The sequence below is a fragment of the Sorex araneus genome, chromosome X, assembly GCF_027595985.1.
Source record: "Sorex araneus isolate mSorAra2 chromosome X, mSorAra2.pri, whole genome shotgun sequence".
In the NCBI taxonomy this organism is placed as follows: domain Eukaryota; kingdom Metazoa; phylum Chordata; class Mammalia; order Eulipotyphla; family Soricidae; genus Sorex; species Sorex araneus.
The window spans coordinates 137,370,969-137,384,498 of NC_073313.1; the positions used below are offsets into that span (position 1 = coordinate 137,370,969).

The 13,530-nt window shown below is 38.2% G+C and overlaps 1 protein-coding gene across 1 annotated transcript in view; it reads left to right on the top strand.

The window, feature by feature from the left end:
• Positions 1–13,530, top strand: part of ABCB7 (ATP binding cassette subfamily B member 7) — a 149,287-nt gene that overhangs the window by 454 nt on the left and 135,303 nt on the right. The gene's annotated exons all lie outside the window — the stretch shown is intronic.

The window sequence follows — 13,530 nt, forward strand, 5'->3', positions numbered from 1 at the left end:
CCCGCCCCGAGATCAAACGATGGCCAGGCATCATCCCCAGACAGTACCTTTCTAAATTCAGGGCCGATCGGGAGCGCTGTCCCAAGTTCGTCATGGAATTGGGGACCGAGCTGCTCACGTTTGGGAGTTGAGTCCATTGCAGTCGCGTTGAGAGAGGCTCAGTACCTAAGAACGCGCGGCCAGGGGGGGCCTGTCGCCAGGCACGGCCCTTCCTGACAGTTTTGCCAATAGGCCCACATCGTGATTACCTTGCTCCCAGCACGTGAAACCGCTCCGAATGCACTGGTCCACACAGTTGTCCTTGGATTAGCTGATAGCGCTCGGAGTCCAGTGCTCCCTTTCGAAGCCCAAGGTTATGTAACTCGAATGGATTCTCTCTGTGGGTCTAAGGCCCCTTCGTAGTTTATTTTTGTGAACCACGACCGTTTTTGTTGAACGCAATTTAGTCAAAAAAGACGTGATGGGAGGTAGAGAGGCATACATCTTCCAAAGAGAACAAGGGCGGCTGCAGAGTGGATCAAGAAGAGACACATGGGGGCTGGAGCGATAGCACAGCGGGTAGGGCGTTTGCCTTGCACCCGGACGACCCGGGTTCAAATCCCAGCATCCCATATGGTCCCCTGAGCACCGCCAGGAGTAATTCCTGAGTGCAGAGCCAGGAGTAACCCCTGTGCATCGCCAGGTGTGACCCAAAAAGCAAAAAAAATAAAATAAATGAAATAAAATAAAATTTGTTTAAAAAACAAAAAAAAAGAAGAGACACATGTAGCCTCCAGAGAACAAGGCTTGCCTCTCCCCCATTATCTCAAGAACAGTTCAAAAAAAAAAAAACATTTGTACTTGGGGTACTGTCACTATCTCGTTATTTTCTATATCCTGGCCAAAAAAAAAATGCTTCATTGCCACCACCACTTGTTCCTTAGTATCATGAAAGTATTGTCAACACTTGATGACAAACCTCTTAAATATTTCGTCCACAGATAGTTTCTGTGTGCATAGCACTATGCATGCTAATGGGGTAGCAGGAGGGAAAAAACTATGCCTTCAAGGGTTATTTTAGAAGATTGGAGTTAGGCATTCTAGTAACAAAAGCAAAAAGCTAGAAACAAGTAAGTTAAATTAAAAAAATCTAACAATGAGGACTGTAGGCATCCAGAGCAAATAGGGAAATAGTTAGGGTCTCAGTCTGGTGACAGAACTGCGAGAACATTCCTGGGAGTACACATTGCTAGGAAATTACACAGGAGGCATGTCTATTTTTTTATTTTTTAAATTTTTTTTGGGGGGATCACACCCGGTGATGCTCAGGGTTTACTCCTGGTTTTGCACTCAGGAATTACCCCTGGCGGTGCTTAGGTGACCATATGGGATGCTGGGAATCGAACCCCAGTCAGCTGCGTGCAAGGCAAACACCCTACCGGCCGTGCTATTGCTCCAGCCCTGACATGTGTAATGTTGAAGGAATTAGATGCATTCGTTCCTTCAGTAATTATTGAGCACATTGAAAGCAGTGAACAAAAACAGAACAACAGATCCTCTCATTTAATAGCTTGCAGTTTTGTAGGGGGAATAGATGAGACAGTAGACGAGACAGTCACAATCCAGTTGCTAACAGTTGCTAAGTTCTAGGAAAATGTGCTTAAGGGACATCAAATTTAAGGTGAGCTAAGTGATCTAAGTCAAGACCTGGAAATGTAGAATTTAGTTCCACAAAGGGGAAGTAGCATGTGTAAGGTCCACAGGTAAGAGACAGGATGGACCTTTTGTAGGACTGCATGTAGTATAGACTAGTAAACTGTTCTGTATAGAACATGGTCTAGAGAAGCATTCTGTTTTATGACATTTATAAAGCACTTTATAATTGAAAGGTGAACACATGAAAGATTTTGGTACCCAAAATCTTGTTTTGTAGTCCTCTATTAAGCCAGATGAAGTTTAGCTAGAATTTGTAGGACTTGGTTAGACTGGAAGAATGCAGAGGAAAGAAGTCCTTAGGGATTTTAGAAGAGATGAATAAATGGCAATAAAAATACAGCCTTTATCTCTTCAGAATCCTATCCCCACAGTGTCCTCTTTCTGCTGTGCATCCTACTATTTCTGAAGTGTGAACAAAAAGTGGAAAAGATGTTACCTTTGTTTTGTACCTCTTCAAAGACATGAAACTTTTGCTGCATTATAAAATGAATTTAGGGTGTCAGGAAGATTGCTCAAGTGGCAGAACACATGAGTCCCTGAGTTCTATCCTAGGCACCAAATGCGCACATCCCCTCTCCCGCCACCACTGTGTATGACCCTCATGGTCCCTGAACACTACCTGCCAAGGAATGTTACTGCGTGCCTGGACACCAAGCTGTCAGCTCTCGAAAACAGGGCAAGCATGGATTGGAGTGTTTCCTGTTAAAAAAATTATATGTATATATATATTATGTATTAGCAGGGAGATGCAGGAATCATTGCAGGCTTTTAAATTAGAAACTGGTAAAACAAAGACATATTCAAATTAATTAGTGGTTTGTAACTTAGATTACTAAATGAATATTGAATGCATACCCTTAGGATAGTCTATGTAAAGCATAATATTTTAGAGCTGAAAGGAACCTCTCTAGTGTTACGAAATCATGTTAGTGGCTTAGATGATTGTTTTTACTTGAACTTTAATAGACTAGATTTACAAATGTTAGTTTTTTATAGGGAAATGTTGTTTTATATATTTACATATTTTATACGTTATATATTTTGGTACATAGTATATGTATACGGTACATGTATGTATATACACATAAACACAGAATCCCACATTTGCATGGTTACTGGGATGCATTTTTAAATGTACTTTTGAGGTGATAGGGGAGTTGTACTATATTTGGTTGTGCTTATGTGCTTATTCCTGGCAATGTAAGCGTTACCTGTTATACTATCTCTCCAGCACCTATAAATGAACTTTTATATAGGATTATGCTTTGTAGTTTCATATGGTAGCCACTAGCTTTTCAAGATAAAATTCTATTTCCTCACTTTATTTGTCACATCTTAAGGGCTAAAATATGTGGAACATTTCTACTATTGCAGAAAGTTCTGTTGAACAATATTGCTTTAGAAAATATTACATCCAGCTTTGCTGATTTTGCAGATGAGCAAAATGATTTCCATTATAGTTAAATGATAGCCCTTAAGGCTACTCATTCACTTCTTTATGATTTTTAATTTTTGTTTCGAGGAGATGCTCAGGGGCTGCTCTCAGCTCTGCTTGGGGAATCACTCCCCACAGTGCTTAGGGGACCATGAGGTGCTGGGGCTCAAACCTGGGCCTTCTGTATAAAGTCCTCAGCCCCTGAGCTCTCTCTCTCTCTTCTGTTACCTTTTGCGTGTCAGGTACTTATGTAATAGTAAATAAAATTGGCAGTCATTACATAAAACATGTTTGTTGTGTTTTAGTGATACTTATCTGGTTACTTGAGTACTATTAATGGAAGTAAACACTTTAAAATTAAATTATTCTTAAAATTGATTTAATATAATATTTAAACTTTTATGTATTATACAATTGAGTTTGTACCATATTGGTTAATATTAAAAGGACTTAACAAATTTCAAATGATAGAATTTGGGGTTTAATATTTAAACAGTAGAAACTGCTGCATAATGCAGTTTATCTGTAGTGCCATTTATTTAAATTTAGGGAGTACTTGATTCCATTTGTGTTTGTTTGGGGGCTACACTGGTGGTGCTTAGTGATTGCTCAGGGATCACTCCTGGCAGTGCTCCAGAGACCATATGTGGTACTAAAGATCTAACTGGGATCAGCCACATGGAGTGGAAGTGCCACAAACATATAATTTCTCAGACCCAGTCCTCAATTCTTCAGGTCTAGCTGTGTCCTACCCATACCTTTTGTGATATTGTTGGAAAATACGTTGCATTTTCATTTGCTAAAGGCTCAACATATTATTTTATGCAGTTTCTTCTTTATTTTACTTTTTATTTTTGGGCTACACCTGCTGGTGCTCAGGGTTTACTTCTGGCTCTGTGCTGAGGAATCATTACTGGTCAGGCACTTGGAAGGCCAACACCTTACCTGCTGTGTTATCTGTCTGGCCTCATGTAATTTCTTCTTTAATGAAATCGATTCTTGGTTGTTTTCTTTGATATGAAGTTATATATATGTATATACTATCTTATATGTATATACTGTATATACATATATACGTGTATATATATATACATATATATATACATACATACACACTATTCCCATTTGTCTGTTTTGCTTGTTTGTCTGAGCTTTTGACTTTATATTCAAGAATGGTTTGCCAAGTCCAGTATCATGTTTTCCCTTTGTTATTATTAAGTTTTTGTATTTTCAGTTAGATCTTTAATTCATTTTTAATTGATTCTGTGTATGTTGTAATGTAATCGTCTAGCCTAAAAAGCTAAAAATCTTACCTATATTTTTGAGAAACTGTTCTCTTCCAGATTTTGGGACTGTTTAAAGATGATTTCATATGGCAAGGTTTGTATTAATGGACTCTTTGTTCTCTTCTATTTATATGTATAATGTTATGCCAGTCCCTTACTATTTTTTTCACTTAATTTTTTCTTTAATAACACAGAATTTTTTTCATTGATAACAGAATTTTCTGGGGCTTTTCTGTAAGCCTCTTGCAGGGGAATTGAGCAGAGCTCTGCAGTACGCACATATATTTTTCTTTTTTCTTCATGATTGTTGTGGCTATTGGGATCCATCAAGTTTCCGTGTGAATTTTAGAATTTTCTTTTTTCTATTTCTACAAAATTGTCACTGGGCTTTGAATTAGAATTGCATTGAATCCTTAGATTGCTATAGGGAATATGGATCTTTGATAATATTAAGTCATTTAATGCATAAATTTGAAATATATTTCCATTTTTGGTCTTATTTTATAATTTTCATAGTAGAAGTATTTTACTTCCTCAGTTTAAATAGTCCTAATTACTTTATTATTTTTGATACTATTATACATGTAATTATTTTTGTAATGTTTATTTTTTACTTTGTAGAAATGATTATGTTGGTTTTATATCCTGTAACTTATTGAATTTTTTTTGAAAACTTTATTCAAAAAAACCTTTAGGGTTTTCTTTACTAAAATCCATATCATATAGGAAGAGATAATTTCACTTTTTCCCTGTACACTTTGGATGCCTTTTAATGTCTTTTCTCCCTAATTATTGCAGATAGCATATTGAAGAGAATTTTTTTTTTTTGCTTTTTGCGTCACACCCGGCAATACACAGGGGTTACTCCTGGCTCATGCACTCAGGAATTACTCCTGGCGGTGCTCAAGGGACCATAGGGGATGCTGGGAATCAAACCCCGGTCGGCCGTGTGCAAGGCAAATGCCCTACCCACTGTGCTATTTTCCAGCCCCATTGAAGAGAAATTTTAAAACCGGAATCCTTGTTTTGTTCTTAACCTTAGAGAAAATCTTTCAGTTTTTCTTATGTAATCTGCTAGCTCTGAATATAAGAATTTTATTATATTGAACTTCCCCTTTTCCTAGATTTTTCAGTTTTTATCGCTGAAAGTTCAGTTTTGTCAATTTTTCTTCACTAATTGATATGTTTATGTGAAACTTTTTCCTTTTTGCCATTAGTGTGGTGTGTTACATTGTTTGATTTTTCACATTTTGAACCAAACTTGCATACTACAAATTATTTTTGTTTGTTTTTGGGCCACATCTGGCAGTACTCAGTACTTCCTTACATAAGGATCACCTCTGGAGGTGTTTGGAGGACCATTTGAGGTCCCTGGGATTGGACATAGGTTGTCTGCAAGCCAGGAAGGTGCCCTAACTGCTGTACTCCCACTCCAGCCCCTTGCCCGTTTCTTTTACTTTTGATCACTTTATTTTTGGTTTTTGGGCCTCACCCGGCAGTGTTCAAGACTTATTTCAGGGATCACTCCTGACAGGATAAGGGGACCATGTAGGGTGCTGGATTGAATCCGGCTTGGCCATGTGCAATGCAAAGGACTTAGCTGCTATACCATCGCTCTCTTACTCACTTTTTTGTCTTTGGATCTAGTTCATCTGTTTAATGAATCCTTACCTTTGGGGTGTTTATTTTGTAGTCATTTCTGATTAGGAAGGAATTTTGCTTTCATCATTTTCATTATGTTCACTTTTGTCCCTCATATCTTACATTTTCCAGGTTTAGTTATTTTGGTATAACATTATGATATACTTCTCATTTTGTGCATATGAGTTTTTTGTTCTGGAGTCATACCCAGCAGTGCTCAGGGCTTACTCTTGACTCTGTGCTCAAGGATCACTCCTAGAAGGGGATGAGGGCACAGGAGACAGTATAAAGTGCTGGGGATCAAACCAAAGTTGGCAAGCACCTTACCTACTGTACTATCTCTCTGGCTCCTTATTTTTGTGTATACATTTTTTCAGAATTATAATTAACATTCTAAATTTATAACAGTATAAATGGAATTTAAGTTTTGTTTCAACAGCATACAAAAGCAGTACTGCTATGTAAGTGCCACCTCTTCTGTTTATCATATTGTTTCTGTGTGATTAATCTTTATGCATTGTGTGGCTCTTAAAATAGATTTATAAGTATTTTTTATACTTCTGTATTTTTGTTGTGTGGGAAATAAAAGGTGAAGGTCAGTTCAAAATACAGTAGTGTTAACTGCTGTGTATATTTGTTAACTTTATTGGAGATCTTTATTCATATTTCTTTGAGTTACAGTCTGTTGTTCATTCCGTTCAATTTTCTATAGCATTTTTAGAAGCAAGTCTCTTAGCTACAAACTGTCTGATAATGTTGATTTTGATAGTTTCTTCTTGTGTTTTCACTGTTTCTGTGGAGAGATGGGTATTTCAAAAGTTCTTCTCTACCCCAGATTTTAGTCTTAATAACCAGATAATTACTTTTATTCACTCTTCTTCTAACGTACTTTTTGATGTTTAAAGTCACCTAAATTTGATATATGTAGTGTCAGTGATTATTAATCTCTTTACATTAAATTCCATGTATTGATAATTTAAGCTGAAAAGCTATAGCAAGTAATAACTTTATATAGAGAAAGTGTGACTTAAAATGTGATTTAAAAGTGATAGGACATAAGGTCTTAGAACGTTTAATTTTATTATATGGGCAGAAAATGTGTACAATTATGTGATAATAGTTGTTTATCAGACATTCACTTTAAATTTTTATATCTTGCCATTTGAAATTACAGAGGGTTTCTTGTAATACTTTACTTAAAAACAAAATTTCAGTAATGACAGATTTCAATAAGAGTCATACTTGAAGGCCTAATATAGTCAATCCAAATTTTATTTAAGCAAACTCTTTTGGGGTGACATTTTAAATAGCTTGTTAGTATTGCCAGCAAAGGCAGTGATTTCTTCAGAGGATGACGTGATTACAAATGAGTAATCGATTCATATATATTAGCATCCAAATAAACTTTTGAGGCCATCTATTCTATTTCACTAATTTTACAAATGAGAAACTAAAGAATTGTGTGCTTGCTAGGATGAAGAGAAAATGAATGGAACAAAACCAAGATATCCCAACATCTAGTGGGGTGTTCTACCGTATCATCTTAAGATTATTTAATTCAGTTCACTTAAGTAAATTTATTATGTATATTAATCCTGGGCTGGAACGGTAGCACAGCGGCAGGGTGTTTGCCTTGCATGCGGCTGACCCAGGTTTGATTCCTCTGCCCCTCTTGGAGAGCCTGGCAAGCTACCGAGAGTATCTCGCCCACACGGCAGAGCCTGGCAAGCTCCCCATGGCATATTCAATATGCCAAAAACAGTAACAACAAGTCTCACAATGGAGATGTTACTGGTGCCCACTGGAGCAAATCAATGAGCAACGGATGACAGTGACAGTGATATTAATCCTAGTTCAACTAACTACCCCACCACCCCAAGACTACTGAGATGGAAATTCAGCAATAAAGTTGTTATTCTGGGTGTTTTTTCTTTTTTTTTGCTACCTGGGAGCCACACCTGGCTCTGTGCTCAGGGATCTCTTCTGGTGGGACTTGAAAGACAATATGGGGTGTCAAGATGAAACTCAGGTCTACTGTGTTGCATGATAAGCGCCTTGACTGCTGTACTCTTGCTCCAGCCCACAATGGTTATGCTTTTAATGTTTTAATACTGTGGTGACAAATATTTCTTTCTTTTTATTATGGTATGCTTTATTTGCTTAAGCATTTTACTTTTACCATTATTATTATGGTATGCTTTATTTGCTCATACATGTACTGTTACCAGCTAGCGTTACCCTTTCATATGCTTTTGGTTTACTGTTAAGCATACTTCCTTAAGTTGCAACATAAGGCTTATGTTTTTGCAACATAAGGCTTATGTTTTTATTTATTTGAAACATTTTTTGGTTGTTATTTCTCTTAGCTCTCTAATATGAGGTCTTTATCTTTATATTTATTTATTTTGCTTTGGGGTCACACCCAGCGATGCTCAGGGGTTACTCCTGGCTCTGCACTCAAGAATTCCTCCTGGCAGTACTTGGGGGACCATATGGGATGCCAGGAATCGAACCCAGGTTGGCTGCGTGCAAGGCAAACACCCTACCCGCTGTACTATCACTCCGGCCCCAGAGATCTTTTTTATTTTTCTTTTTGGGTCACACCCGGTGATGCTCAGGGGTTACTCCTGGCTCTGCACTCAGAGAGCTTGTTTGGAGGTTCTAGCAGGGGAGCGCAGCTACTCAAGAGGACTGGAGCGAAAGCACAGCAAGTAGGGCGTTTTGCCTTGCAAGCGGCCGACCCGGGTTCGATTCTTCTGTCCCTCTTGGAGATCCCAGCAAGCTACCGAGAATATCCCGCTCCCACGGCAGAGCCTGGCAAGCTACCTGTGGTGTATTTGATATGCCAAAAACAGTGACAAGTCTCACAATGGAGATGTTACTGGTACCCACTCAAGCAAATCAATTACAATGGGATGACAGTGCTGCACTCAAGAATTACTCCTGGCAGTGCTTGGGGGACCATATGAGATGCCAGGAATCGAATCCATGTCGGCCGTGTGCAAGGCAAACACCCTACCCGCTGTACTATCACTCCGGCTCCTGAGACACTTTTTTTTTTTTGCTTTTTGGGTCACACCCGGCGATGCACAGGGATTACTCCTGGCTCATGCACTCAGGGATTACTCCTGACAGTTCTCGCAAGACCATATGGGATGCTGGGAATTGAACCTGGGTTGGTCGTGTGCAAGACAAACGCCCTACTTGTTGTGCTGTCACTCCAGCCTCCCTCCAGATCTTTATCTTTAATTTTTATATTTTCTCTTAATTTTTTAACTACTTGTATGCATTTGTTTTGGCTTACTCTCAATTAGGTGCTACTTAGAAATTTGTCTTCTTTTACTGGTCATCACTTGTGAAATTCAGGATATTAAGGATCTTATTACCATTTCATCTGTCTGCATATTAACAGGCCCAGAAAGATGTCAGAGACTGAGTGAATGGGCTTAAAATTCCTTCTCGTTAATAACAAATTTGATTTTGGTGACTAACCTTTAAAGCTAAAAATATTTGGAAAATATAAAAAGTTATTTTGTGGTTCTAGAAAGCCCTTATACTTGTGATATTCAACCTTGATGAAAGTTGGTTTAATTGTAAATTATGTCAAATTCTATTTCCTAGCAAATATGAATTATAAGTTTGCAATGTCTGCAATTGCCTGTATTTTTATTTCTGTCACCTTTTTACTTCTGTCTGTATTTGTTGAGGAGTTTCTTACAGCTAGTTTTTCTTACAGCTTGTTTTATGAAGACAGCACAGCCATGATGATATTTAAGTACAGGACTATTAGTCTGTACATTTTATTTTATTTTGTTTTAATTTTAATTTTAATTTTATTGAATCACCGTGAAAAAAGTTACAAAGCTTTCAGGTTTAAGTCTCAGTCATGTAATGATCAAACCCCCATCCCTTCACCATGCACATGTTCCACCACCAAGAACCCCAATATACCCCCCTCCCACACCCACCCCCCACCTGAGTGGCTAATGATCTTCACTTTATTCTCTCTATACTTTGGATACATACAAAATTTCAACAGAGAACTCACTATTAATATTTGGACTTTTCCCCCAACAATCAAACCTGCTGAAAAGGCATCATTTGATAATTTGTTTTCCATTGCTGAGAATGAAGATTATATGAGCTCAGGTTTTGGATTTCTGATATTTTAGCTCAGTTTGCTGTCTAGATGCATTTCTATAAGAAGCCGCTGGGTGCCAAAATGGGTTAGTAGACCTCCAAGATTATAGTCTTTAAGGAGCAGAGGGGCCGTTTAGTGCGCGGCTGCTCCAGATCTAGTCTGTACATTTTAATAAATGTATCAATTAAACATTTGTCTTTTGGCGCCGGAGCGATAGTACAGTGGGTGGGGCGTTTGCTTGTAGCTGACCTGGGTTCTATCCCTGCCATCCCATATGGTCCCCCAAGCACCACCAGAAGAAATTTCTAAATGCAGAGCCAGGAGTAACCTCTGAGCATTGCCGTCTGTGACCCAAAAAGTCAAAATAAATTGTTTATTACTTAACTGTTGTGACTATTAATATGTTGTTCTTACCTTGCTCTTTCAAACTCATGTTCTCCTATGTCACTCTCTGCTTTCTCTACTGTGGAGAAGACTGTTCTCTCTTGACCGCATATTCCTTTCCTTCTCTCCCCTCACATCTAAGTAAATTCTGTTCAGTAAAAATGATCTTATTTCACTTAAAACAAACAGCAACAAAAAACCAAATCAAAAATCCCTTTGTTCTTGGGGCTGGAGTGATCATACAGAAGGTTGCACGAAGCCAACGTGGGTTTGACCCCTGGCACCCTGTATACTTCTCTGAGTCCTACAAATATTGAATCTTGAACTCAGAGCCAGAAGTAAGCCATGAAAATCACTGGGTATGGCCTCCCAAATTGTATTTAACTTTTCTGTTTATTAAAACTTAATATTGCTACTTATTTTAAAGTACATATTCTCTCACATATTTTTATGTCCAGACTCCAGGTATTTTGATTCTGTCTCCTATTTTTCCTCTCTGTATCCATTGCTTCTGACATCTGCAACCATATATACATATATTAATATGTATTTATATAAATATATTTACTCACAGTAAACAAATGCTGCAGGCCACTTCAGACCCAGTAATTTTGATGGGCCTAACACAAGTTGAGCTCCTCTGCCTTTTGTTTGGGGAGCTGCAAGACTGATCAAAATACACAACCCCAATTCTTTTTTAGCAAATTCCATAATTTCCCCCTTTGGTACAGAAAAACGTATCAGAAATGAGAGCCGTCAACATGATGCACGCCATAACCATGCTGCCGGACCCGCACCAGGCTATTTCAATCGGAGCTCCCCAGAGTGGGGTGGGTGAGACCCCTCCCCACCCCAAGGGACCCAGCCCCCGCGGCCGAATTCCTCCAGAACCCAACAGCAGCCATGCTCATGGCCGCTCTCCACAGATGAATGGCCATCATGAACAGTTCATCTCCCACGGATGAACCTTTTCCTTGACCGAGTGGCTGCGGCTGTGCGTCACTTCATAGGACACACGCTACTCATACTACAAGAGTACCGCACCACATTTGATGGGATTCAATGTAGGAGGCAACCAACCTTAGAGGGAAATAAATTATTTCAATTCTGATTGGGTTCGGGATGGAAACACCTGAACTATGGTGGTGGGATTGGTGTTTGAGGATTAAATGTAACCAAATATTGTGACCTACTTTATAAAATAAAAAAAAAAACTAAAAAAAATTTCTCATCTTAAAATAAATGCAAAAATAAGAAAAAAAAGAAATGAGAGCTGTCATCTAAATGGCTGCCGCTGATGTAGAGTATGGGAGATTATAGGTAAAAGTAAGTATAAATATCATACTGCTCTTTGCTGAAATTTAACATCATCATCATTATCACTGCTTTTTGAAAGTTAAATACCAGAGTACTAAAAATATTTCTCTAAATTTTGATTGCTTAATCATTGCTTTTGTGGAGATACAAACTTTTAAAGTTCTTTTCCATTTTTGTGATAATTATCCTTCATTTTTAACATTATAGTTATACTTAAGTTTTGAAAAAATAAGTTTTTATAAACTTAGGTTTAACAGACAACACAAACATTCAAAGTTTTTAATCAGGAAGATGGCTGTTAATAAACTCCTTAGGGTTATTGACGTTATTGATATTGCCAGTGTCAATAATGATAGAAATGTGCATCTCTATTCCTCTACTTGAGCAAGCCAAGTTATCTGAGCTTTAGTATCTGGTTTGCAAAGTAGGAATAATAATAGTAACTAGTAACTAATAATAATAGTAACTAATTATGGGAATAATAAGAGTAAGAATAAAATTAAATAGGCCCAGAGTGATAGAACATTAGGTAAGGCATTTGTCTTTCATGTGACCGACTTGGGTTTAATCCCTAACATCACACATGGACCCCGGGCCCACCAGGGTGATCCCTGAAGACAGTGCCAGGAGTAAGCCCTAAGCACTGTCAGGTATTGCCTCAAAACAGAATAAAACAAAAAAAACCCACAAAACCAATGTAATGTTTGGTAGAAGGGAAGTCAAATAATGAGTGCCTAATGAGTTGCAAATTCTATTGTTCTTAGTAAAAGTATTAATGTAGTTGTTTCTCTTTCATTGTATAATATAGACAGGCCTTTACAAACCAATATAAAAATGAAATTATGGAAAGTGGGCATAACAATTACTATCCTGGTCTTTAGTGCATCTGTTTTTTTATTGGATAAGGGGACTAAGATGTCCAGGGATGAAATAAAATTTTTTTTTGGTTGTTCTTCTTTTGAGTACAGTGAGAGGTACTCAAAAATATATCTCATCTTTGCATTTTTCTTGCTGTGGTATTTATGAATTTGTCTTTCAGATTTAGATTAAAAAGTCTTAAAATACTCAGTTGGGTGGTATTATAGCCATTAAGGCACATGTACTATTGAACTAACCTGAGTTCAGTTCTGGGTACTATATTGTACTCTCTGACCTCTAGCATTGCCAGTGCATTCTTGGGTACCCCAGGTGACCCATGCATCCCTAATGCTGCAAGGCACTGTGTTGGACTGCCCCTTGGGCAGGCCCAGGATTGCCTTTGGGAGCCAGACCTCCTGAGCATTACTTGGGACACCTTTTCCTCCAAAATTAGCGTTGGATAATGCATTTAAAATTTTGTTTTATTTTAGATTTTTTTGGTCACTCCTGGTGGTGGTTGGGGTTTTTTTTGTGGCTGATCACTCAGGAATCACTCTTGGTGGTGTTCAGGGGAGCACATGAGGTGCCAGGGAACAAAACTGGGTCTGCTGTGTGCCAGGCAAGCCCCCTGTCCACTGTACTATCTCTCTGGCCCCTTAAAATATTTAGTGCATACACTGTCCAAACCCTTTATGTTAGCCAGCCGTTTATTCCTTCAGCCAGCATTTATTGAATATCTAGCACAAGGAAGAAACTTCTTTCTCCTCCAGTTT